The following is a 25,998-nucleotide window of genomic DNA, read 5'->3' as shown; positions in this document are numbered from 1 at the left end:
ACAAAAACAAAAAAAAAACAATTAAAATATATATTAAATATTTATATATATATATATATATTTAAATATTAATAACTATTTGCTTACAAATTATATAAGCAAACTATTTGGTAAACATTTTGAACTGTAAAAATCAAACTGCAAATCAATTCGAAAATTATCGAAAAAAGAATTTTCAAAACCTAACTTTTCGGCATAAGTGCAGTGCAGTGTGCTAAAATAAACTAAAACAAAACATATTATAATTAAATTAAACAAAATTTGTAAACATTTTTTACAAACTCGACGATCAGCAAAAAGGAAAGGAACATTTTGGATTAACGCGAACATTTGCAATTGGATTTTAAGGTGAGTTTTTGAAAGAGATTTAAGATTTTGAAGTGTGTAAAACTTCTTTGCCCATAAAACAACTTCAGCAAATTTTTATTTAAATTAAGATATTACAAAATGACGTTCTAAAATGTTCTTTAATATCAAATTCATTTTACACAAATCTTTTAAATTCAAATTCTTTTCTAAAAGAACCCAAAATAACTCATATATTTCAATAAAGTTTTTAACTACTTTTGCATAATTACAATTTTTTTTTAAAAAAATACAATTAGTATTACATTTATACTAGTATTTTTTTTTTTTTGATGCAATTTAAATTTTTTTTTTTAAAATATGAAATTTTATTTTCGAATATGAAATTTGAATAACTAGCTTTAAATTTTTCACTACTCTAATGCTTCATCTTTGAAATCAATTGGTATTCTCAAAGTTGCCATTTTAATTGCTGTCACAACTGCAGCCAACTTAACGTTAGGGTTAAAACTTATAACGATCTGGCAACTCTTCGGTTGAGACTGCAGCGTAAGCTCAACAACTAACTTGATGTGTAATATTTTACGCATTTTCACTTATTACTTTGTCTGCCATTCGTCCCTTGCTTCTTCCCCCTTCTGCAGCTCAACTTTTGTCACAGTTAGTTAAAGTGAACTTTTTCGAAAGTTTTTTTTTTCTTGCAAAGCTTTGCAAACATTTGGCAGACGCACTTTACGCACACATGTAATTGTAATTATAATTACATTTTGCTTGTAATTGTAATTTATGCAAAAAGACGAGTTGAAAAATGAGTTTATACATATTTTCTACGCACTTTTTTTTCGAGGCTTATGATTTATGAGCGTCAACGTTGCACATATTAATAACAATTAGGCGTCAAGTGAACGAACAGTGAAGAAAAAAAAAAGCAAAAGTTGCTCACAATAACATTTTTTTGTTTGCTGGGTTTCTTTGCATAAATTAAACTTTTCTTTACGCTGCGACTGTCGCTGTGGTTGTTGCTGCTGTTGCTGCTGCTGCGTCGCAGTCGACGTCACTGACACGCAACCCCCTCGCTCAGTCAGCGCTGCCGGCGTCGCTGCCACTTTGACCTACTTTAAGCGCAGCGCGTTCCAAATTTTTTCTTGTGCGTTGTGTGTACTATTTTTTTTTTTCGTTCGTTTCCATTGTGTTCCTGCTCTAACACATTGTTTGTGCAGTGCTAAAGCTGTCTCGCTTACGCACTGCGTGTGCTTAAATGTAGTTGTTGTTGTTGTTGCGTTTTTCGTGGGTCTTCCGCATTTAATTAAATGCAACAACAACAACAACAATTTGGTAATTTCGAACATTTGCTTTATGCGTTTGCTTCTTTCTATTTTAGTGTTTGCGTGCGTATATTTGTTGTTGGCGTCCTCTTTGTTGCATTTTCACTTGTCGGAAGTGCGTTTTTGTTTTTGTTTTTTGGTTTTGGGGATTGGCCTCTCACCTCTTAATCAGTCCATCTCGCTCGCACATGCATTTGCACAATCGCTGAGTTCAGTTTCCTAGAATAGCCAACACACCACTATAGAAAGCTCACCCCACCCACCACACCACACCACATTTGTCTCACTCTCTCGCTCTCGCGTGTGCAGCGCAGACTGCGCGGTTTTCGGTCTGACGCAACGCTGCGTCGACGTCGACGTCGACGTCGTTGTTGTAGTTGTTGTTGTCGTCGTTTGCAGTTGCGCAAAGTGTGTGACGCAGTTGCTGCGCCTATGCAGTGCCCCTCCCTCCCATTCCCCCATCTGAACTGAGTTGGTTCGTGTTCTGCTTCGTCTTCTTCTTTTACATCTTCTTCTTCTTCTCGTGCTCGTGCTGCTTTAATAATTGTGGCATTTTTTATGACCTGCCACTGCAGTTGCTTGAATTTTAATGTGGCTACCAAGAAATGCGATCCACAGAAAAAAACATATATAAAGCCCGCCAATAGTTGAGTTGAATTGTTGTTTCAGTTGTGCAGCTGTTGAGTTGTGTGGGGGAGGGGGGAAGGGAGCTGTCATAATTGAGCGCGCTGCGTATGCACTTTTCATAGTAATAATAGTATACAATAACGAGAGCTTGTTTATTATTTAAAGTGCGCTTCCACAGAAATGTCAACAAATGATGCATCATTAATAATTACGACACTCAGAATACTTCAAGAGTCCACTCAAAGAGCACTCTCATGCATATACATAAATATGCAAAACTTTGCTGACTCTCTTTACTCAAAATGGCAGCCAACTGCAGACGCGTCTGCCCCACACACTCATTTACTCACTCACTCACTCACTCTTTCCACCCCAGTGCAGATAATCCCAACGCAAAAAGCGACGCCCATGAAATGCGTTTTCTATTTGTACACTCACACGCACGCACACATGCTCACCAAGTTAGGCTCACAATTGTACGTGTATGTGTGGGCAATGCATGCAAAAGTTTTGCGGGAGAGCGTGTGTAAGTTGGGATTCCCAACTTGGGAATGCGAAATAAGCAGAGGGCAAGTGCTAGTGTGAAAGCGAGTGCGAGTGAGTTGGCGAATGCGATTGCGTATGCGTCTCTGTGTGTGTGTGAGTGCGTGTGTTGCTTTGGCGAAGTGGAGCAAAAGGCAACTGGCAACTGGCAATTAGCAGCTGGGGAATAAAAAGCTACATACAATAGTTTGCCAAAGCATTGCACATAGGCTCGCCATATCTACGAAAAAAAAAGTGTGTACACACCACACACACACACATTCATCTATGCGTATCAGCCAATGTGTGTAGGTTTAGGCCTAGGCAACAACAACAACATTCGACTGGCTGGCCGGCAACAAACTTATTTAAGTGCTACAACAACGAGCGAGTAAAACAAATATTTTTACAATGAGTGACACTGACAGGTTTTCACTGTACTTAAATAATATTTTAAAGAAATATTTGCTTTTCGCCGCACTTTTTGTTGCTATTATGACTGTGGATTTTTATAATGAAATTGTCTAGCATTTCGTTGATAAGCTTAATTAGCACCACAAAAAAAAAGCGCTGAAACCTACAAAATAAAACACAAAACTAGAAAACTAACTGCAAGACTTAAGCCAATGTTTGATGCGTGTGTCGTTTATTTTTTTTTTTTTATGGGCCATAAAATTGCAGATTGCGTAGAAATTATGATGCTTATAAAATTGTAGTAAGAAATAAAAATAAGTTTGAATTGAAAATTCATTGAAAAGAAATTTTTAGAATAAATTTCAACAAAAACTAAAAAAAAAATGAAAATATGTGAGGGAAATTATTAAAATATAATTCAAGCTATATCGAATTACATGAAATATATTTTATAGTTTTGTTTTGACAATTGTCGATTAGTCATAGACACAAAAGAATGCGATCTCAATGATCAAGGTTAGATCTTGTTAATTCTTTGAAATTAATTGTGTAGACAGTTTTTAAGAAAAGTCTTCGAGCCAGAAATAAGTCAATTTGTCGCAATTACAACACAGAAATTGTAAAAAATGCGCCGATAATATAAATTTATATTGAATGCCCTCAAACAGACACACACACACACCTATGTATATTGAGAAGGGCGCAGCGAACAAATAAAACTACAGCTATGTATAGAGCTTTAGATATGTATAGAGAGAGAACTATTTACATATGTATGTACACACTTGTCAGCCCATACAGAGTATGTGTGTGTGTGTGCAAACGCAGCGCAAAAAAAATCATGCGTACACATTTTTGTTGTTGTTGCTGTTGAGTTTCGTTTCGTTTATTTGTAGATTGTGTCAGAGTCGCATCTAAATTATTGCGGCCTACAATTGGCTGAAAGTGCGTGCGAGGGGTACAGCGGGTGGGGAGGGGAGGGGGTGGGGAAGCGGCAGCGGTAGCCGCTACGCTCTATCGCCAACGCCTGCACAGCAACGAACACAAAAAAAAAAATCAACAGCAGCGATAGAAAAAAAAACCTTGAGCTCGCACAACATAATTAAAAATGTGCGTAGACACACACACAGACAGAGACAGACACGCATACATGCGTATTTGCAGCGCGCCAAAAGCTTTTCCTGCTTTTATAAATGACATTCACGCGCAATAAATACACATATAGCAACAACCACAACAACAACGAAAACGAAAACTAAAAAAAGCTCAACTGCAAATACAACAATGCGCAGCAAGAAGAAGAACAAGCAGCAGCCGCAGCGAGCTAAAAATGGTTTTCGCCTCATTCACTCACAACGAAACTATTTGCGCGTCTCTCTCTCTCTCACGCAGTTCAAAATGCAAAAGCTTTCACGTTCTCTCACTCTCACGCACTGTTTTGTGCGTAAGCTTTGTAATGGCAAAGCAAAAGCTTTTGCAGTTCGCCGCAAGATCAGCAGACAACTGTCAAATGGCGTAGATCAGTTCTCTCTCTGAAAACTGAACTCAACGAAGAGAGGGGAAGTTATATTTGTATGAAGCACTAATAAGTCAATTACTTCAATTATATTGTAATTAAATTAACCAAGTCTATTCAGCTAAATCAAGTCTTCACTTCACTTCACTTTTTGTTTTTTTTTAGAATTTCCCTCAGAAATGTTTATTTAATTGCGTGAACCCTTTTGCTGGCGTTTTCCCCCTCAATTTGTTTTTAATAACACCTAATTAAGTCAAGCTCAAGATACGTTATGTTAAACACACACTCTCGAAAAACAAAACCAAAAAAACAGAAGAGATTGACTACGTAGCTCTCTTCCTCTTGTTGCTTGTAAATTGGCTCAATCTTGAAGCGCCGGCGTCACCACTTCAAGCGTGTGTGTGTGTGTGTGTGTGTGTCACATGAGATTCCCCATCGCACAAAATATATATATGTATTTATTCTGTCGTTCTCGTCGTTTGATTTCTCCCCTCCCTCTGGCTCTAGCTCTCGCTTGAGCTCTTTTCATGCCCCTTTTTGGGACTCTTGGGAGGCAAGTGAAGCAAAGACGTTTGGAGTGCACTCGTCTCGCAAACACACACACACGAATACAAAAAGCACAAAAGAAAATGGTTAAGGAAATTAAAAAGCATAAAAACAACAGCAACAGCTTCCGTTAAAACAAAGCGCAAAGAATGAGACCAAAAGAGGGCCACCAAAATCACAACAACAACACAAAGAATGAGAATAATATCACAAAAAGGGGTTAAAAAAAACAAAAAAAAAACAACACGCAACTCGTTTGCAGCATATGCAGCATTTACCGTTAGCAAAGGGGAATGCAACGAAAAGGAAACAACGAAAAAAAAACAAAAAGAAGTTGGGGCGGCAACTCTGGTTAATTGCTGGGTTGCCAACGCTACGCGATGTATGCATATCCCAAAGCTTGTCTTTGATCGGAAAAGATTCATTTCATCGGGGGAAATACGGAAACCACTTGAAGTGGAAATCAGCTAAGAGTCGAATTAAATGCAGATAACCGGGAAATGTGCTGGAAAAAATACGAGAGATCTGAAGTGTGATTTCAGCAATAAATCATTGATTGATGTGCATATCAAAAATAATTGTATTATTTCAGCTATGTTTTAGATAGTTGCATATCTTAAGGTTCTGGCGGGGTATTTAATTCAGGATATTTTTAGAAAAATGCTTACTTATTAATTTTGAATTAATCTTTATATTTTATTTTACTGGAATATTTTATATTAACTACAATTTGATATTTTAGGATTTCACTTTTTATACTTTCAAATGTTTTGAGTTTAACAATTTCAAGAATTATTTGTTTTAAGAAATAATTTAGAAATTGAATTTAACATTTTACTAAGTTGAGCTGTGAAATTTGAGACATTTTTACCCAATAAAAGAAAGTATTTTTTACTATAATTGATTGATATTTTGGAATGTATATTTTGATACTCTAATATGTTAAGTATTTAAGCATTTTAAGCGAATAAATTCTTTTATGATTAATTGAGAAATTTGGATATACTTTCGTTGATACTTTTCTAAAGTTTAGAAGCGCTCATCATGAATATATAAAGAGTATTATGAATAATTATTACTAATGTCTTATTTACAAATTTAAGTTATTATTAAAATTTGAGAATACTTAAGAGTATTTTTAGCAATTGCAAATACTTTTTATATAGCAAATCTAATATTATTATCCAATAGCTCATGTTTTTGTTTTGAGTAACAAATATCTTTTTAATATACATATAGTTAATATTGAAGTAACAGAATATTTTAATAGAATTTTTACTATCATTTTATATACAAAATCTAGGATTATTACCAAAGGGTTTATATTTTCATTCAGAAAATTCAAGCTGTTCTCCAAATTTATTTGCATTAGATATATGACTTTACAATTTCTACTTCAAGTTAACTATAATATTTCGTATTCAACTCTTTCTTTGCCACAATCTCGATGCATTCTCGTATAATTTCACTGACATTGCATAGTTTTAAACCGTTTGTTTTCTTTGTTGTTTTTTCGACCCTCTTGCACTTGCTCTTCCGCTTAAAGCAAATGAAATAGAAGCGAAAAAAAAACCCGCTTAAGCTTTGTTTATTTCTGGCTTTTTTCGCTGTGCCTCTAATGAACTCACCAAAAAGAGTGAGCCCCCTCCCTCCCCTCTTTGCGCCACGGGGGGCACTTGCAACAACGTCAAAGTGAAGCGTCGCGTTGCCGTGGCTGCATTTCGATGTGGTAATTAGAGTGGGTAACTAGGTGGCTGCCAGAGTTGCCCCCCCCCCAACTTCAACTGTCTATCAGCCGGTCAGCCATGTGTGCAGTTAACCCTTGCCCTTCCCCCTCCCTCTCCCACTCTCTTCTTGCCATGTTGAGTGCACTTCAAAGTAGCAATTCAATTTCATGGTTACCAACGTTGTTGCCATCTTCTCTTTTGCTAACTACTTCTTTTTTTTCGGTGTCTTTTTTCTTTGTCTTTTTTTTTTTTATTTGACTGCTTCTGTAAATCACGGCCATAAAATGCACGTGAGTGCAGGCCAAGAATTGTTTTATGGGCTCATTCACACTGCGCAAGGGTTAAAAACTGCATTCTAATTGGATCAGTCAACTGTCTAACTTACAGATACATTTATTACACTCTTCAAGTGTATAGGAAAGAATTTTTTCAGTTTTGTTCAACTACGTCTTATATGGTATAAAATAAAATATCAGAGAAAACGCTTCACCCAAAAGAAGAGATTTCAGTTTAATTTATTAAAATATTTTAAAAATAGTTACCAATACTAAAGATTATATTTTTAAAGTATAAAGTATCCAATCTTTAGCTTTCTTCTATAAATTTAAATCAAATAAAATTCAGACGCCCATTACATCTCTTAAACATACAAAAGAAACTTTTAAAATAAAACTCTTTTGTATAAATTAAAATATTTAAATTATATGCAGAAAAATTAAATAATATTTTGTAAATGAATAGAAAATTAAGGGAAAAGAAGGGACATTAAAATATTTTCCGTCTTTTAAACAAAACCAATCACTAAAACATAGCAAAAATGGAAATCTATAAAGATCTTAAAAAAAACTCTTTTGTGATAATTAAAATATTAAAATGATAAGTAAAAGCATAAAACAACATTTTGTAAATAACAAAAAATTATGAAAAAATTAGAGATATTAAAATATTTTATATACATTAAATGAAATCAATCTCTAAAACATAGAAAAATTAAAATCTAAGGAGCTCTTAAAATAAAACTGTTGTGAGTATTAAAATATTAAAATTACTAGTAAAAGCATTAAACAATGTGTTAAAAAAAAATATGAAAATATTTGGTATATTTAAAGACTATTTTTTATTAAACAAATGCAAATTCGAGAAACAGTTCTGTGTAGCAAAATATTTTAAACATATTTAAAAGGTTTAAGTAACAGTTTTATTCAAACCTAGCTAATACATGCATTTAATATACAATTTCAAATGCTAGAGTATCAGATGTTCATAGTTATCTCTATTATAGTTGTAGTTACAACAGTCGCATCGGCAGTCTCATTATCTCGATCAATGAAACACCTTGCACTCTGGTGTCTCTAGACAATAGTTTTCGGTTTTTTTGGGCAAACGCACCCACGCATAACGCAAGCCACGAGGCCTGAGAAAATGCATAAATTTTCGAAAAAAAAGCATTTCGTAAGACTCCTCCGCACTCTTCTCGCTTCCCCTCACTCCTCGTTCCACGCCCTCAACTCCACACTTTACAACTGCATTTCTCTCTCTCAGTCTCAGTCTATGTCGCTGTTAAGTGTGACTTACAACCGAAATTAGGCAACGAAGCGTAAGAAGCAAACACGTTGCCAACTTGGCTTTGACTGTTGAGTCAACAGAGCGCAAAGTGGCCCAAAAACCGGGGGACTGAGACGAGGAGGGAGGGGGGAATGCGTTAACTGCACTCTTGAATCTCCGCAGTTGACTTCGCTTTTGCCCAATTGCGTTACAGCCAACGGCAAACATTGTGTGCAATGCTTTAGATAAACATGAGGTTGCTTTTTGTGGTTTTTCACATGCAGACTTGGCTTTAAAAAGCAGCACAAGAAATGTGCATACTACAAATAGAAAAGAAAGAAATAAGTCTACTTAAATTGTGGCTAAATATATTTGATATACATGTATATATATATAAATTAAAAGAAAGGGAATATTTTATCCAAAAACAATATATTTATTTTAAAAAAATTCAAATTGTATTTCAAAAAACCAAGTATTTTATCTAGAAATAATATCGAAATATGAAAAATATATGAAAAAATTAGTATTTTACCCCAAAACAAAATTTTGAGAACAACAACATTATATCTTGAAAAAAAAAAAATAAATCTTTTATTTAGAAAGCCAATTTATACTTTGAGAAATTGAATATTTTATGAAAAAACTAAACTTTTAAAAATAAAAATATTTGTAGATCAAATATTTATTTTACTTTATCCTTTTAATGCTCGAATTTCAAAAATATAAATATATTATTTGTATATATCAATTTGAATCAAAAAATAATATATTTTGCCCAATTATTACAGTTGATCTTTTATTTATGAAATTATGACAAACAATGTTTGTAACTATTAATATAAATGTTCTATTCGATTTCTATATAATTTAAGATTACAACATATATTCAAATTTCTTTATTTTTAGTTTATTTTTAATCCAATTTGAAATTCAAAATGTAGCACTAAAAAGTTTAATAAAAAATATACAAAATTTTTTAATTTTGTTCTTTTATGCTACAAAGTTAAAGTAAAAAAAATTTCAATATTTTTTAATTTTTACCATTTTGTATTAACTATTAGTCGATTGTTTAATATTGGAATAATTATAGCTTAACGATTTATTGTATTATATTGTGTTAACGATCAATTGGTAGCTTTCAACTGTGGTTAATTTTTATTTATCATTTTTGTATTTTACTTTAAATATTTCAATAATGATATCTAAGCAATTAATTTTTTTAATTTTTATTATTTTACTTTAAATATTTTAACATTATTGAAATAACTATGACTAATCTAAAATTTAGAAGTAGTATTCCAAATACTTATTAAAATATCACAAGATCAAGTTTAATTTATGAGAAACCCCTTCAAGTGCTCTCTAATAAATAATTACACAATCGTCATAATAGTATTAAGAATTACACAACTTGAGCTTATTTCCGTGATTAATTTGTGGCATTTCCTTTTTGCATTTTCATTTTCATTGCAGGTAAGCAAAAGACTAACACAAACACAGACGAATCTTTTTGTGGCCCCAACTAATTAGGCCTTCTAACCGCAAAAAACGTAAGTCGACTTGAGTCCAAGGCAAGTCAAATTTTTAGCCATTTGCTGCCAGGCTGCGAATTTCTCTTACTTTGTATATATTTTGCCCATTTTTGCATTTAGTCGTTTCTCCGTTTTAGCCATCCTTGTGTGTGTGTGTGTTGCTCCGATTTCTGGCCATAAATTTCGCAATTAACGACAAATGTCACTTTGTCTATGCGCCAGGGGGCAGACTGTAGATGAGAGAAGAGACTGAGAAGACTGCAGGAGACTGCGCGTTAACCCTTCGTTGTCCCCCTCCGATCTGTTCACTCTTAACTGAATGCTTTTAGCCTGGCCAAACGAAGCGTGGCTGCCACCTTCTGGGTTGTTTTTCTCCCACTTGTGCCACTCCCACTTACGGTCTGGTTGTTCGTCCTGCAATTGCATTAAAAAGCATAAATTTACTTTAGCATTGGACGTTATAAAATCAATTTATGCACTTCACTTGCCGCTTCTGCTTTTTTGCCATTTCTTTCTCTCTTTTTCCCTTTTTTTTTGTATTTTCGCCAGGACTTGTTTCGGGTCCTGTGGCCATTGCATGCTGGTCAGACATTGTCCAGTCTCGGGCCTGCAATCTACAATAATTTCTGATTTCTTTTGCTGTCCCTTTTCGTTCTTCTTGTTGTTGTTGCTGTTGCTCTACAAAAAATGCCAATTTCTGCAACTAGCAAAAAAAAAATAAAAATAAAAAACACAGCACAGCACACAGTCTATGCAATTTTTGTAGGGTGAAGCAACAAACGCCCATTGACGCTGCCACGCCCCCCTTCACTATACACTTCACTTTACTCCCATCGTGTGGCGCTTTGTTTGCTTGCCTCCGTTTTGCGTTGTGTTGATGATGATGAAGTTTAATTTAGACACGACTCGAGTGCCACAGCCACAGCCTCTGCTCCCGTCTCTGCCTCGGTCGACGTCGCCTGCAGGCTGCGGTGCCCGCATGGCTGAATTACCTCCGCCCCTTCCCACTCCTTCTGTGTATGCAGCCCCCTTTCAGCTGGCATTTTATTGCATGTCATGCCTCTTTGCACCCAACAACAACAGCAACAACTACAACAACAACAAGTCCAGCTCCAACTTTTTGCACAAACCAATTTTTGCATAAGCTTCTCAAATGCCGAATAATTTAAATACTCTTTCAGAAGCCAAGGGAAAGCAAGTTAAAAATTCGTTTATATATTTTGACAAACTTTAAAGACATTTATTTAATTTACTTCAATTAGTTGTGAAACACTCTTAATTTTCAAATAAGTAATTATTTACCTTTAGACAAATTTACAATGTTTAAGAGTTAACTTTTCAATTCTTTTGAATTTTTGTTACTATTGTAATCTATACTTCAGACACTCTTCAAATATAATCTATACTTCATCAACTATTGACAAACTTTGTTATTGAGTTCGATTAGTTGATTTCCAATAATTCAATAAAATTACCTTATGTTCAGTTTTAATATTCAATAATTCCTTATTTTTAAAATATTCAACCATTTTTCTTCAAGGAAAAACAAAAATATAATATAATCCATTCTTCAATATTCTTTGAATAGACACTTTAGAGTGAATTGAATTTCATTATTGGAATGTATTCAAAACAAAATTCAAATTCAGTTTCTTCAGAATAGCTTGTTTGAAGTTTGATTTTCAAAGCTTTAAAGTTGGACTATATAGAAAGAAAAAAATATAGATTGAAAAAAGTAGAATGGAAATCTAGATTTAAGATTTCTTGAAATAAGAATTTTAGGTTACAAAAATTTTCAATCAAGATTTTTATGCTAAATTTGCATTTTAAGATTATTAAGATAATAAAAATGATACCGAAATGAAATAAAAATGATTTCAACAGCTACTATAAACAATTTATTAGTTCAAATTGCTTAATTTAAAAAATATAAATGAAGCGCAGCAATTTTATGTAATTTTGAAAAGTTTTTCTCTATTTTCAATTAAATATTCGCTAAAGTTTAGATAAAAGTTACAATAAAAATAAAATCAAAAATTTTGCATAGTTTTCCCAATGTGAATTCGTTATTTCCTTTTTTCAATGATGGCGATTAGTCGCTCGCTTTATTTTAGCTTTTATTTTAGCGCATAGAATTTCCTTTATTGGCCAGTTTTGATATTTGTGCAGCTTGCAATTGGCCAAACAACGTTTGCAGCATTTCCTCTTAACCATTTTTTTTTTTGGTGCTCTATGCATATTTATCGTTGCACACTCTTTCCCTCTCTCTCTCTCTCTCTGTCTCTTTCGTATGTTGTCCATCTATTTCTATTGCACACTCGAATCCTTCTGTGTCCATTTCCATTTCCGCTTTTGCTGTTGGCTAATATAATTTCGATATTTGGCTTTTTTCTCCTTTCTGTTTTTTGTTTTCTTTTTACTGTCGCCTAAAAGTTCATTTCCTCCGCCTCCCCAAATGGGGCGTGGTTCAGCTGATTCAAAAAATACTGCACTGCGACTGCAGCGACAGCCCAAAAACAATTCGCAAACTGCAGCAACAGCATAAACAAAAAAAAAACCAAAACAACAAAACAAATATTACAACAAAAAGCAAAGAAATGTTTTTGTGGCGCTTCCTGTGAAATTTGTGTCTGGCGCTTTTTTTTGTGTTGTTTGCTTTTGTAATTTGCTGGCTGTGCATGTGTGTGCATGTCGGCACATGTTTGTGCATGTATGCTTTTGTTTGCATGCGCTTTTCTACAGAATTTTCGGCAATATTCCATTAATACTTTTCCTCTCTCTCTCGCTCTCTCTCTCTGTCTATCGCTCTTATCTTCTTCGTCTCGTTTTGTTTGTTTTGGGGCAGCTTTTGATAAATAAATTTGACGATAAAATGCAATGCAGAATTTGCTGCTATTGTTGTTGTTTGTATTTTATGTTGTGTTGTGAAATCGCCAGCCAGACTTAAACTGAGACTGTCGCTTGGTTCTATGCAGCATAAATAAATCATCAATACATTGGGGGGATTTATTTTCGCCGCTTGTTTTCAATTTATTGAAAGTCCCCCTACACGAATTTGCTTTTTCCCATTCTCTCTCTCTCTCTCTCTTCACTCTGTTTTCAAATTCATATAGGAATATTGCAGTTTTGTGCAGGCAAACATCACAAATTTATTAGCAATCGGATATGGAAATGCACGTGTCAAACTTTTCGTTTTTCTAAAGCATTTTTTGTGCAAATAGTTTTCACTGTTGCACCGAAATTGATTAGAAAATATTTTAGGCGAATTGCATTTCAAATAGTTATTGGAATAAATGTTTATTGTGGCATAAACCAAAGTTAAGTTAATTGAAATATGTTTAAAAATGAATTGAATGCTTAAAAACAAGAAAAGCTAGAGTAAATAAAAGTATATACAAAAAATTCTTAATTGTTTGCTTGTTTATATTGTGAAACGTTATCAAATTCTAAAATACCTAAATAATATGCCACTCTGGTAACACTTTTTCTGTTATGCAATCTGAACTTGAATGATGGAAACTTTTACAGCATTTTATTTCAAGTTACAATAAGTATTTCAAAAAAGTTTTTACTTCAGTATTAATGCTGCAGTTTTTTATTATTATTATTTGCAACTTAACATTTAAAAATAACTAAATACTTTGCAACTCTGGTAACATTTTTTGTAAACTTTTTGTACAGACTTTATACGGATTTATTTGTAATTTAGTGAGAGATAATGATAGGAATATTTTCAATAGTTTGGTTCATAAATAGTAAAATGATTTAGTATTACAATTCAATATTTATTTATTATTTTGAATTTCAAATTAAAGTCTAAAATATCCAAATACTTTGCAAGTCTGGTCACACATTGCAATACAATTATAGAGATAATCCATCTTCATTGAATTTAATTTGAACTTTAAACCCAGACTTTGCTTATTGCATTCCTTCTAGCTGCTCAATCAGCATCGCAATCACGATTGACCAATGCCAAATAGCAATTTCTCCTCACCCCCTGCCCAACTAGCCACGCCCACACAGGAAGAAGTTGTAGCAATTGGCTTCAGAACTCCCAGCAGCAAAAACCAAACGAAACGAAACCAAAACTCTGACAGCCAATGCAGCAAATCACACAAATTAACTAGACAAAACTGCCGCAGGATGCCACACAAAATTCTAATGAAAAATACAACGTCAAGCGAGGGAGGAAGGCAAAAAGAGAGAGGGAGGCAGCTATCTGCAATAAATGCGATAAATTGCTCAAGTGCACAAACCGAGAGTTGCCCACAAAACAGGGCCAAAAGCGAAATGCAGGCAAATTATGGCCTCGAAAGAAGCGAAAGACAACAAGTCAGAAAGAGTGTGTAGTAGAAATAGTAGTAGTAGTAAAAAGGTAGTAGAATAGATAGTAGAGTAGAGAAAGAGGGCCAAATGAATTTTCACTCATTTCCTTATCGTCTGTGATTTCCTTGCCAGACAGTCAAGGCACACACACACACACAAACACACACACACACAACATGCTGACAATTTTAAATGAATTTTCTATGCAGGCTGGCAAAGCTATCTAACTGCCACACCCCCTCCACTCTCCGCCTCCTCCAAGTCTGCCGCATTGTCTGCCACATAGAGAGAAAGAAAGAGAGAGAGGGAGAGAGAGAGAGGCAAAAATGCAGTTTGTGTGTTGGCTGAAAGTTTTTTGCGCAAAAAATCAATGAAAGGCAGCAGAGGGTTGATGATGATCATGATGATGATGACGATGACGATGATGATGATGAGGCAGCATCAACGTTTTTGGCTTGTCATCATTATGAAATACACACAACAACCCTCGCAAGTGCACAGCTGACTGCAGCACAACCCCCAAAACAAAAAACCAAAACCAAAAAAAAAATGTGAAAGAAAGCAAGAGGAACAAGCAAAACTGCAGAGCCCAAAAACCAAACTCAACCTCCCCAAAACAGCACCCCCAATATAAAAGCATAAAGAGGGAGGAAGGCAGCGAGACGTGGCCAAAAAAGGAGCAGCAGAAACTTTCACTTTTTGCAGTCGAGGAAAAAGCAACGTCGCCGTCATGCGGCAATTCGTTTGCAGTGCAATGCGCCAAAAAGCAGACACGAAGAGAGCCTCCGAAAGCGAGAGAGAGAGAGAGAGAAAGAAAGAGTGAGCAAGAGAGAGATAGCTAGGCAATGCAAGAGTTTTTGTTGCAATTATTTCATAATACGCGTGCTTATTTCCATTTCCATTTGCAAAGTGCAGCAACAGCAGCGGGCAAAAAAAACTATAGCATACTTTGTGGCGCTGTCTAGGCAAAAGCGCCCTCTGGGGGTTGCAAATTGCAGCTACACTCACTCTAGGGGGTGGGCACAAAGCGAGTGAGAGTTGGGATGAAAACTTTTGCACTTCCCAGAGAGTGAGAAGGAGGAGTGGGCAAAAGAGAAGGGAGATGTCGGAAATGCTAACGCTTGGAAAAACTTTGCCACAGCTGGCTGTATGTGTGTGTGTGTGTGTGTGTGTGTGTGTGTGTGTGTGTGCTGTTGGGGGTTGCATGCTACGTGCACGAGTGTAGATAAAAATATTTTAATTTATTTTACTTGCGACTGCAGTGAGACGACAGCAGCAGCAACTGCTATTTTCCTCTATTCTCCTCTCCTCTCCTCTCCTTCCTCTTGCCTTGCAACTTGGCTGTTGCCGCAGTCGAGTTTTGTGGCGCTTCTTTTTGCTTTTGGGTTCTGCATTCTGTCTGCATGGCTATAGTGCATATGGCGCTAGTCTGCATGTGTGTTATACCCTATAAGTTTAAATAGAGTGAAAAATGGCAAGGCAGACATTGAATCGATTAAGGGAAACATTTGGTATAGAAATATTGTACAAAAATAAGATTCAGAACATTTTCTTAATTTTTAACCATACAAGATTTAAATTAAGAACAATATTTGCTACAGAAAACTTCAGTTCAAATATAAGATTCCGAAATTTTTCTTAATTTTTTACCTAACAATGTGTAAATTATTTCAATATATCAACTTTTCAATAAAACACTTAATTCTTATATGTTGGAACTAACTTTAATTATTTCAATTCAATAAAATTTTCTATCAATTCACTTTCAGCTTGAAGTTGAACTTTTAATCTAACAATATCAGACTTGGAGATTTTTATTGCATATTATCAATTATTTTTTCAAGAAAAGTAAAAAATATTTAAAGTAATTAAGATTACTTAAATTACAAATTAAATAAAATATAATATAACAAAATAAAATAGAAAATGTTTAAAATAAATTAGATTACCTAATTTACAATTTAAATTCTTCTTCAAGAAATGTCATATTTTCAACTATTTCTCTATCAATTTGATTCACATTTCACTTGTTTAGCTGTCGTATAAGTTCAACCTTTTTTTTTAGCAATATAAGTTTGAGAGTCTTAAGCAAATTGTTCTTGAATAGTAACTTCTAACAAACATTACAAATATTTATATTAAAATTGATTATTAAAAGAGTAAAAACTTCTTCTAAAGAATGAATATTCTTGAACATATTCTTAACTCAACTTCACCTTAGTTTAACTTCAACTCCATCATTTATTTCCCTTTTAAATGCTACTAAAGGGTATCAGCTCGTCGTATACATTCCTCAGCCTAGCTTTGGCAGCTGCATTTGTCGCCTGCAGCCAGCAAAACGAAACGAATTCCCCAACGAAGCATTTTCAGTCTGGACGCTTTTTGCATATTCCTTTTTTATGCTCTTCTCTCTCTCTCTCTCTGTCTCTCTTGCGCTTTTTTTGGGTTTGGTTTTTTGCCTTTGCAGTCATTTTATTTATCTTTGATAAAAGGTTTTAGTTTTAGCGTCTAACATGAGTGTACTTCATGTGTGTGTGTGTGTGTGTTTTGGCCAGCGTCAATAGTGGCTTAGGTTAAAAGGTTTTTCGTTTAAAGGATTTTCAGCTCGAAAATCGCTTGCAAAAAAATGTGTTCTCGATGCAACTGAAATTCAACTTGACAGCATGAAAATTGGACAGAAAAACTATAAATGAAGTTTGGAGAATAGTTTTTAATTGGAAGCAAAATATTTAAAAAATTAAATTGATTTTTTTAATACTAAAAAACAGAAAGATTTAAAGTATAAATAAAAAACACTTTGCAAAGAATTTATTCCCATATTCTTAGCTTTAAGCTAAAATTATGTTATTTGACTTTATGTTTTTCTGTTAAGCTAAAAATAAAAGCTTAAAAGTCAAGAAGACATATTGTAGAATAATTTCACAATAGTTTCTTATGCAAATATCGATTTCAGTCGTATAAAACATTTAATCAAATGCCAACAATGCATTTGTTTGCTGTCTACTTCATGCTTTTATTTATTCAAACTCGAGTGACCATAAAAAAAAGGCAACAATTTGATTGTGACAAATGCCAAATGTTGATAAAAACAATTGATGTTTAATTTATTATGCACAATACTCAAAAGGCATATAAAGCAAACATTTCTTGAAGAAAGCCACAAAATGCTGTGACTCAGTAAGTGGACGCCTACGAAGCAAATGCAACAACAACAAAAACAACTAATAACAATAATAATAATAACAATAGCTGCAACAACAAAAGCAACCACAAAGCAGCAGCGAAAAAAAAAGAGAAGATTGAAATTTTTGTAGATACTTTTGTGTTTATAATATGCACACAGAAGGTGGGCTATATAATAGGGCATATATAATAATACATATATAGTATATAAACGCTGTGTTCCAGACGCGTTTGTCACGACTTTAGCTGACACAGACACACAAAATAAAAGCAAGAGATAGAAATGAAACCAAATAACAGAAATGTCGCATGCAATTTACTGCAAAATGTCAAAAAGGAGAGAAGAAAAAAAATATATATGTATCTTTCGCTTTGTCGCATGACTTTTACTTTTTACACAGACTTATTGTTTATATTATTGCTGTTGTTGTTGTTGTTGTTGTTGCTGCTGATTGCGTGCAACAACTCGACGAGACTCTCTTCTGCAAAAAAATGTCTCCCAACTTGGCAGCGCGCGTCTCGAAGAAAGCGAAAGTTATGACATTTCGCTGCCAGTTTTTTTTTCTTTTCCCCCGTTTTGGCAGTCAACGAAAGTGTGACTCGCTATTTGTGTGCGAGTGTGTGTGTGTGAGATGTGTATCTACAAATTGCAGTTGACATAATATTAAATGGAGTGGAAATGTTCAAGATACTCTAACCACAACATTTAGCGCGCAAATTACTTTCCGCCAAGAAAAAGCTTCGAAATATTTTAAATCTGCTCATTCTTCGAAATATTTGTTTTATATTTATTTTATACAAATACAAATATTTCGAATTATTAGTAAATTTTACATTTATTTTGTTATTTAAAATTTTTCCAAGCTTCTGCATATTACTTTCCATTAAGCAACAGCTTGCAAATATTTTAAATAACTCATTTTTGAGTCTAACCAAATAAATTGAAAATTTTCTAATAATTCGAAATATTTGTATAATATAAATTTTGCAAAATATAATATATCATTATTTTCATACAGTTTTTTTTATTTAAAAAAATAAAAATAAAATAAAATTTATGTCATTTTAGAACTAAATAATTTGAATTTTATCGGAAATAAAATATATTAAGAAATTGGAGAATTTCAATTTCCTTTAAATTTCTTGTAATCAAGAAGTATTTCTTAACAAATTTGAATAATATTCTTTGGCAAACTGATTTAATAACATAAAGTTAAAAATAATACACAAATTTTCATACAACAAAAAATATTTCAATTCCAATAAATTTATTGGAATCAGAAATCATGTTTTTTTGTTTTCTAATTTTCCAAAATATAAATGATAAATATGATGATGATAAATATAAATGATATGATTCAAAATAAAATAAGGTAAAGTCAAAAAATAATATAAAAATGTTAAAAAAACAAAATTATGAATAAATAATAATTTTTGTTGCTAAATATTTTTTTACATTTAATAGACAACATTTCTAAAAAGAAAACTCTTCGAAGACAAAAATAATTGTTAATCAAATTTCCTAAGCTTCAAATTATATCATTTTAAATATATTTTGCACACACTCAGAGTAAAGCACTAAGGAAAAACTCTTAAGAAAAGTGCTGCACAAATTTAACTGGCAAATTCGCTTCACACATAAATAATTGTGAGCAGGAAAAACTGTCGAAAGATGTGTTCAACAAAACTACCTTAAAGAAGCAGCTTCAAAACACTCAACAGACGTCTTTATATATTTATTTATTACTCGCACTTACATGACGTATTAAATACCTCAAGCTTATGTGAATCACGTAAATGTGTTACAGTGTTCCCCCTCTCCCCCTTCCCCTTCCATTGAAAATTAACATTTGCGAGGAGGGAAAAGCTGCAAAAGAAAAGCGAAGCGAAGCGAAGCATCTGAGCTGCTTGCCCGCAGTTCATTGAGTGAGCAGCGTCTCTCTTTCGACTTGTATGAATGAAAATATTTATGCATATAAAGCGCCAACAAGATACAGATACAAACACACACACACACACGAATACTCATCTGTGTGTGTTGGCTTGTAAAAAAGTAGCGTAAAAAGAAAAGGAAAAAAGGCAGCTGAAATAAAATAAAATAAAATTTATCTTGAACTTGAACTTGAAATGAAGACATCGAAGTCAACTTTTTTGTTGGAGGGGGAGTGGAGTGAAGTGGAGTGGGAGAGAGAAAAGAGAAAGAGAAGGGGACAGCGACAACGACGTTTTGTCTGCTTTTGTTGTTGTCGTTGTTGTTGTTGTTGGTAAGACATTTAACGGCAATCTGTTGTTGTGGCTAAAGGCAATGATGATGATGATGATGATGATGATGATGATGATGATTGTGGATGCTCATGATTGTTATTGCTGTTGCTGTTGCTGTTGATGAGCAGCTCGTTAATGTTGCCATCTTTTGTTTATAATTATTACAAATGAAGCGCATTTGTTTAACTTATTTATTCACATCAAATGTGCACTGCGCAGTTTTTTTAATGCAATTACGAATCGAGTTTAGTTGCTCGACTTCAGGTTACTATGTAATATACAAGAATTTAAAAAAATAATTTCATAATTATCAATTATGTAAAAAAAATGATATGATAACAAAAAAATAATATTGGAATTTAACTAGCAAGATTTTACAATCTAATAAAAATCAAAAATCATTGAATAATAAAAAATAAAAAAAAATATTGTAATTTATGTTGCAAGAATTTATAATAATAATAATCTGAAATATTATAATAATCCATTATATAAATAAATTAATAATCCATTATATTGAAAAATAATAATTTACTGTTCAATTTTAAATTTATATTAATAATAATCTAAAATATTACAATAATCTATTATCCATCAAGAGATAATATAATAAAATAATTCGGAATTTAACTGACACAAATTTGTAAAAATAATCTAAAATATTACAATAATGAATCAATAATGAATGAAATTTAAATTTGAAAATTTATCTGAAAGGAATTTATAATAATAATCTAAAATGTTCTATAGCCTATCATTTTAACTGCAAATATTTTTTTGTCTAGCCAAATTTTGTAGATATCAAGCTGATAAACTGCTTTATTAAAGGCCCACTTGCAAAGCTTAATTATTATTGCTTGAATGAATGAATTTTGTCACTTGTTCTATAAATAAAAGCTTTGCTTAAACAATTTAGTAAATTTGCACTATATATAAAACCAATTAAGCTTTAAAGATTAGAGTTATTGATTCAAATACGGAGAGGGAAAATAGCTAAACAGCTTTTTATATAAAATTTATTTGGTATTGGATTGTATTAAATGAATTTCAATTTAAAAAAGGAAAATGTTAAAAAGCGTGTATCAAAAATAACCTGATTGAATATATTTTCATATTCTTAAAATAGTTTTGTTCAAACTTTTTTTTTAATTCACCGAAGGAATTGCAATTTAAAGAACTAAATTGAGAAATAACTTTTATTACATTTTTGAACTTTATTTATTTCAAACAGTTATGTTGAAACAGCTTTTCAAATAATTCAAAATAGTAATTTATATGTTTCAATGTTTCTATATTTTTAAAGAAATTTCTCACATTCTTATCACAATTGCAACAGGGTATCCAAAAAAAAAAAAGAAGCAACAAATTTCGCAACAGAAAAAAACCCGCATTTTTGCAGCCGCAATTTGCAATTAATTTGATTTTATTTTGTGTACATTTGTTTTGCACTTTCCTCCCCTTCCTCAGTTCCCTCCCGTTGACCCCTCCAGCGTCACCCTTGCTGTCTGCCTTCTTTCATTGTCTCACACAGCGAATGCTTCTGCTGCTGTGTTTTGTATTTTTGCGCTTTGTCTGAATGTCATCAGCTCAAAGTCGCCCAATTGTGACTTTGAAATTGCGCCAGACACACAACAAAACTGCAGCAACAACAACAGCAACAACAACAACAGCAACTACAAGAGCAACAACAAAAACTTGTATTCATTTCATTTGCACTGCAAAAAAACAAGAGAGAGAGAGAAAGAGGGAGAGGGAGAGAAATACAGCCGAAAATGGTTTTCAAAAAAATGTCAGTCAGAGTTGTCAGGCACCGCTTTGGGTTGGGTAAGCTTAGCTTAGCTTATAGAGGAACCCCCGAGGGGTGGAGGCGGGGGGAAAGGAGAATGGTGTGAAGCAAAAACTGAATGCATACAAAATGTATTTCAATGAGATAATCGCTAAATTCAACAACTAAATAAAACGGCAAGCTCTCAAATAACATATATGTAGATAAAAGCTTCAAAAATGAAATGCAAAAATTAAAGCTGCATATTGTGTGCGGAAAAAAAAACAAATAATAATACTGAAATAATACCAAAAAATATATACAAATAAAACTAAAACATTAGCAATAAATTATTTTTAAAAAATAATGAAAAGAATAGAAAATTAATATAAAAATAAAACCAAAATTATATGATAACAACTTTTAAAAAATAATACCGAAAAAATATAAAAATAAATACCAACAAAAGTATAATAATACAATGTAAAAAGAGAATACTAAAATAAGATATAGTTAATACTGACAAAAATATAAATACAATTTTAAAAAAATAATACCAAAATAATATAATTTTAAATTCCAAAAAATACATAAATAAAATTTTATAAAAATAAAACTTATATAAATAATGTAATAGAAAGATATATGTTTATCAAATATATATATATATATATATAAATATATATAAATTTAAGAAAATAATACTAAAAAAAATATACAGATAAATATAAAAAAAAATTATAAATACAATTAAAAATAATTTGAAAATAGTATCAAGATAAATTCTAAAAAATATATAAAAATGCAACTAAAAGGAAAAATACAAAAAAATATTTAAAAAAGTAAGGCTGAAAAAATAATAAAAATAATATTTAAGAAAAATGCAAAAATTAATGCTAAATATCAAGCGTAAAATACATTAAAAAATTAATTAAAATAAAAGGAACAACTAAAGTTTAAGGGAAAGTATTCCTCTGGTCAATTGATACAAATTTTAAAAGTTGAATCTATAAATTCCATAAATGAAAATATGTTGTAAAAGAAAACGATAAAAATCTCTAACTTTATTTCAGACTAAATCATTCACTATCAGAGTAACAGAAATAAAAATTACTTTAATAGCAACTGCAACAACCTTTAAAATCAAAAAGAATTCCCGTCAGCATGAAACTCTTAAGTTTTTTTTTGGCAGCTAAGCGCTGCTTACAGGGTATCTCAAAGATACTTCCGCAATGTAGAAAGAGATGGCGCGCACATTTAAAGTAGCTACGCGAAACAGATGCAGAAAAAAAAAATAAAAAGCAAAATGCGCCGAAATAAAACAAAAAGTGTGTGTGTGTGTGTATATAAAATGACATAACAGTGCAAATAAATTTAACAAACAGACAACAGCAAAATATGAAATAAATGACAAATTCAAATGCGAAATGCAAAAGTTCATAAATTAAATAAATAATATGAAAAAAACAAAAACCAAAAAAAAAAATAGATACTTTATGTACTTGACTTTATGCATACAAACATACATACATACATACAATTGCACGACGCCAACGCAGCAGCAACAGCAACAGCAGCAAAATAAAATAATAATTTGTATCTTGCGGCTGTGTACGAAAAATGTATCTGCAGCTGTCTATCAGTCTGCGCCATTGTATCTATAAGTGTGTGTGTGTGTGCGAATGTTGATGCCGCTGCTGTTTTTTTGTTATTATTGTTGTCGTTGTCGTTGTTGTTGCTGCTGTTGCTTTTGCTGTTATTATTATGTATTAGCGTTATTATTTACTCGACTCGACTCGCGTATCTTTCGCTTCGCTTCGCTCGCTGTTCGCTTTTCGCCGCTCGAAGCAGCGTAGAATGAAAGATTCGTGGAATTGGGACACTTGTGTGCAGTGTGCTGTCTGTTTTTTTTGCTTCGTATCTGTGAGATACTTTTACGTTACTTTTGTTGAGTTGACTTTTTGCAATGCTGCAGCTAGTTTCTCTCTCTCTCTCTCTTTCTCTGCTTTCATTTGCGTCTGCTTTGAAAATATATCCACAATAAATATAAATAAATTGACTTTTTTTCTTTTTGCGCGTGGCTTTCAATGTCAAGCGGAAAATTTGTGTATTTATATTCGTGTTAATCGCTCTGTCTGTAATTTTATTTTATAATCATTCCATTGCTAATGCGGCGTATGATTAATATTTTATTTTGTTGTGACTGCAATTGACGCGCTTCCGTTTGGCAAATGCAGAGTTGTTGTTGTTGTTTGCATATCTAAAATGCAAATAATAAATGAAAAATTAAAAACTTGAACAGCATTTATTTCTTCTTTTTTTTGTGTTTGCCAAATACTCAGTCAAGATTGCAACCAAGGTCAGCAATGACGAATAACAGCAAAATGCGCTGCTGCTGCTCTTGCTCTTGCTGCTTTTTTGTACCAGTCACAGATCAAAGCAAACAGCGAGCGAAAGAGAGAACGAGTGTGTGTGTGTGTGGTGTGTGCGAGCGAGATGGCGCGCTTTGAAATGCGCCTTTTTTGGTTTCGCCGCACACACGAAAAAAGTAAATAATTTTATTTGTCAGTCACCAAGTCAGTCGGAGAGTCCGGGTTCTGTGTGTTTGAGCACATAGAGCTTCTATGGATATACCCAAAGCACACTCTCACACACACATACACGCATACACGCATACACTTGCACATATTGTATGCACACGATCCGCATTTGTAGTTAAAGCAGCAGCAACAAAAAACTTTGCTGTTATTTTGTGCATTTCACGCGAACAACCAACAAAAATATATTTATCGCACTCGTCGCAGGTGCCAACCAAAAAAATAAAAAAAAACAATATCTAGCCAAGCGAAAATCTACTAATTTTAAGTGCTCAACTCAAGCGTTTAAAATGCAAAAAAAAAAAACAAAAAACAAAATATAGAGAAGTGAGTTTACAGCAATCAACATTTTAAATTTCAATTATAGTTCCCATATTATACAAATAGACAACTGAAATGTTTGAATTTAAAAATTGACTGCATTTCCAGTGTTGTAAAATGCTTAAATAAGTGTTTTAAGTGCTGAAGAAAACTGCATGTCCTTTACAATCTGTTTGCTTAGTACACAAATATGAATTTCTAGTTTAAATACTATATTTACAGTGTTGTAAAATGCTTACTAACAAGCAATTCCTTCAAGATTTGATTGCTTGGCGTCCAAACTATTTTTTTAGTGTTGTAAAACGATTACTCATATGAATTTCCTTCACTATTTGTTTGCTTAATACACACATATGCATTTCTACTTAAAAAAAGTATAATTGTAGTGTTGTAAAACGCCTGCTCACATGCTTAGCAGTGCTTTTAACTGTTTTTTACCAAATTGCCAGAGTTGTCACTTGTCTAAAACACAACTCTGTCGGTAAAATCATTTCTAACAAAATGCATTTTTACTTGCTGTAGTCTCGTCTTAATTGTCAACAAAATTGACTAAAAAGAAAACTTTCAATTGCAACAAGGAATTGAATTATTAACTAAATATAAGGTAATAAGGGGTTACAGATATTTTTAATTTTTAGGAAAAATAATGCAACAAGTGCTCTTCAACTAGTCTTGTTTAGTATCAAGTTTATTTCATAAAATTGACAGTTGCCAAGCACAAATTTCAGTTGCTTTTATCCACTGACCAGCGCACTAAGTTTACTCAATTTTATCAAAGTTTTATGTGCATATTTCTTATATCTTTACAAACCCTAATCAATTAGCCAATATAATGCGAGCAAATCAGATAATGCATTGGTTTTTTTTAAAAGTCATTCTTCATAAAGGTTATTAGCAAAAAAATAAAAATTCTTTTTATTAAATTTATGTGTAGTTTTTGTTTATGCTTCTTAAAAATTAATATGTATAGATATAGTTCTTAGACCAATTATTTATTTGTATAATTAGAAAAAATTATTTAATTTAAAAGTTTAGTAGAAAAAATATTATATAATTAAAATTATATATTTAGAAAAAAAAATCAAAATTTGTATAGAAATTAATTACCAGTTTAATCCACAATCAAGTTGATTCAGTTACCTTGCTTTTTTGTATGCCAGATGAAATAAAGGTAAACTACTTAAGTACTTGCTAAAAGCTTAAAGAGAGAAGGAGAGAGATATGACTATATATCAGCGATATAACTCTTTTTTTTTTTGATGGGCAAGTCCGTTCGAAAGTCTAAAATTATACTTGAAATTTTGCATATTTCACATTGCATTAATTGCTTAATTGATGCCAATGTGCAAAACGCGCATTTATTCAATTCATTCAATTTCGCATTCGCAGCAACAATGACAGACAAAGAGAGCGCGAGAGAGAGAGAGAGAGAGAGAGATAAAGGCACACATTCATAGAACGATCTTGAAGTTTCA

At 32.6% G+C, this 25,998-nt stretch overlaps 1 protein-coding gene across 2 annotated transcripts in view; it reads left to right on the top strand.

Annotated features, from left to right (window-relative positions):
* The first annotated feature begins 85 nt into the window (after nucleotides 1-85).
* Nucleotides 86-25,998, top strand: part of LOC132799034 (zinc finger protein chinmo-like) — a 58,015-nt gene continuing 32,102 nt past the window's right edge. The window contains exon 1 of one of the 2 annotated variants that reach the window (XM_060811164.1): nucleotides 86-348. The gene's annotated coding sequence lies outside the window, so the exon portion shown is untranslated. The remainder of the gene's footprint in view (nucleotides 349-25,998) is intronic. The other variant, XM_060811163.1, reaches the window with a different exon arrangement.

This window comes from Drosophila nasuta, chromosome 2L (genome assembly GCF_023558535.2).
Source record: "Drosophila nasuta strain 15112-1781.00 chromosome 2L, ASM2355853v1, whole genome shotgun sequence".
In the NCBI taxonomy this organism is placed as follows: domain Eukaryota; kingdom Metazoa; phylum Arthropoda; class Insecta; order Diptera; family Drosophilidae; genus Drosophila; species Drosophila nasuta.
The sequence above is the reverse complement of the archived record's forward strand: the minus strand, read 5'-3'. Positions and strand labels throughout refer to the sequence as shown.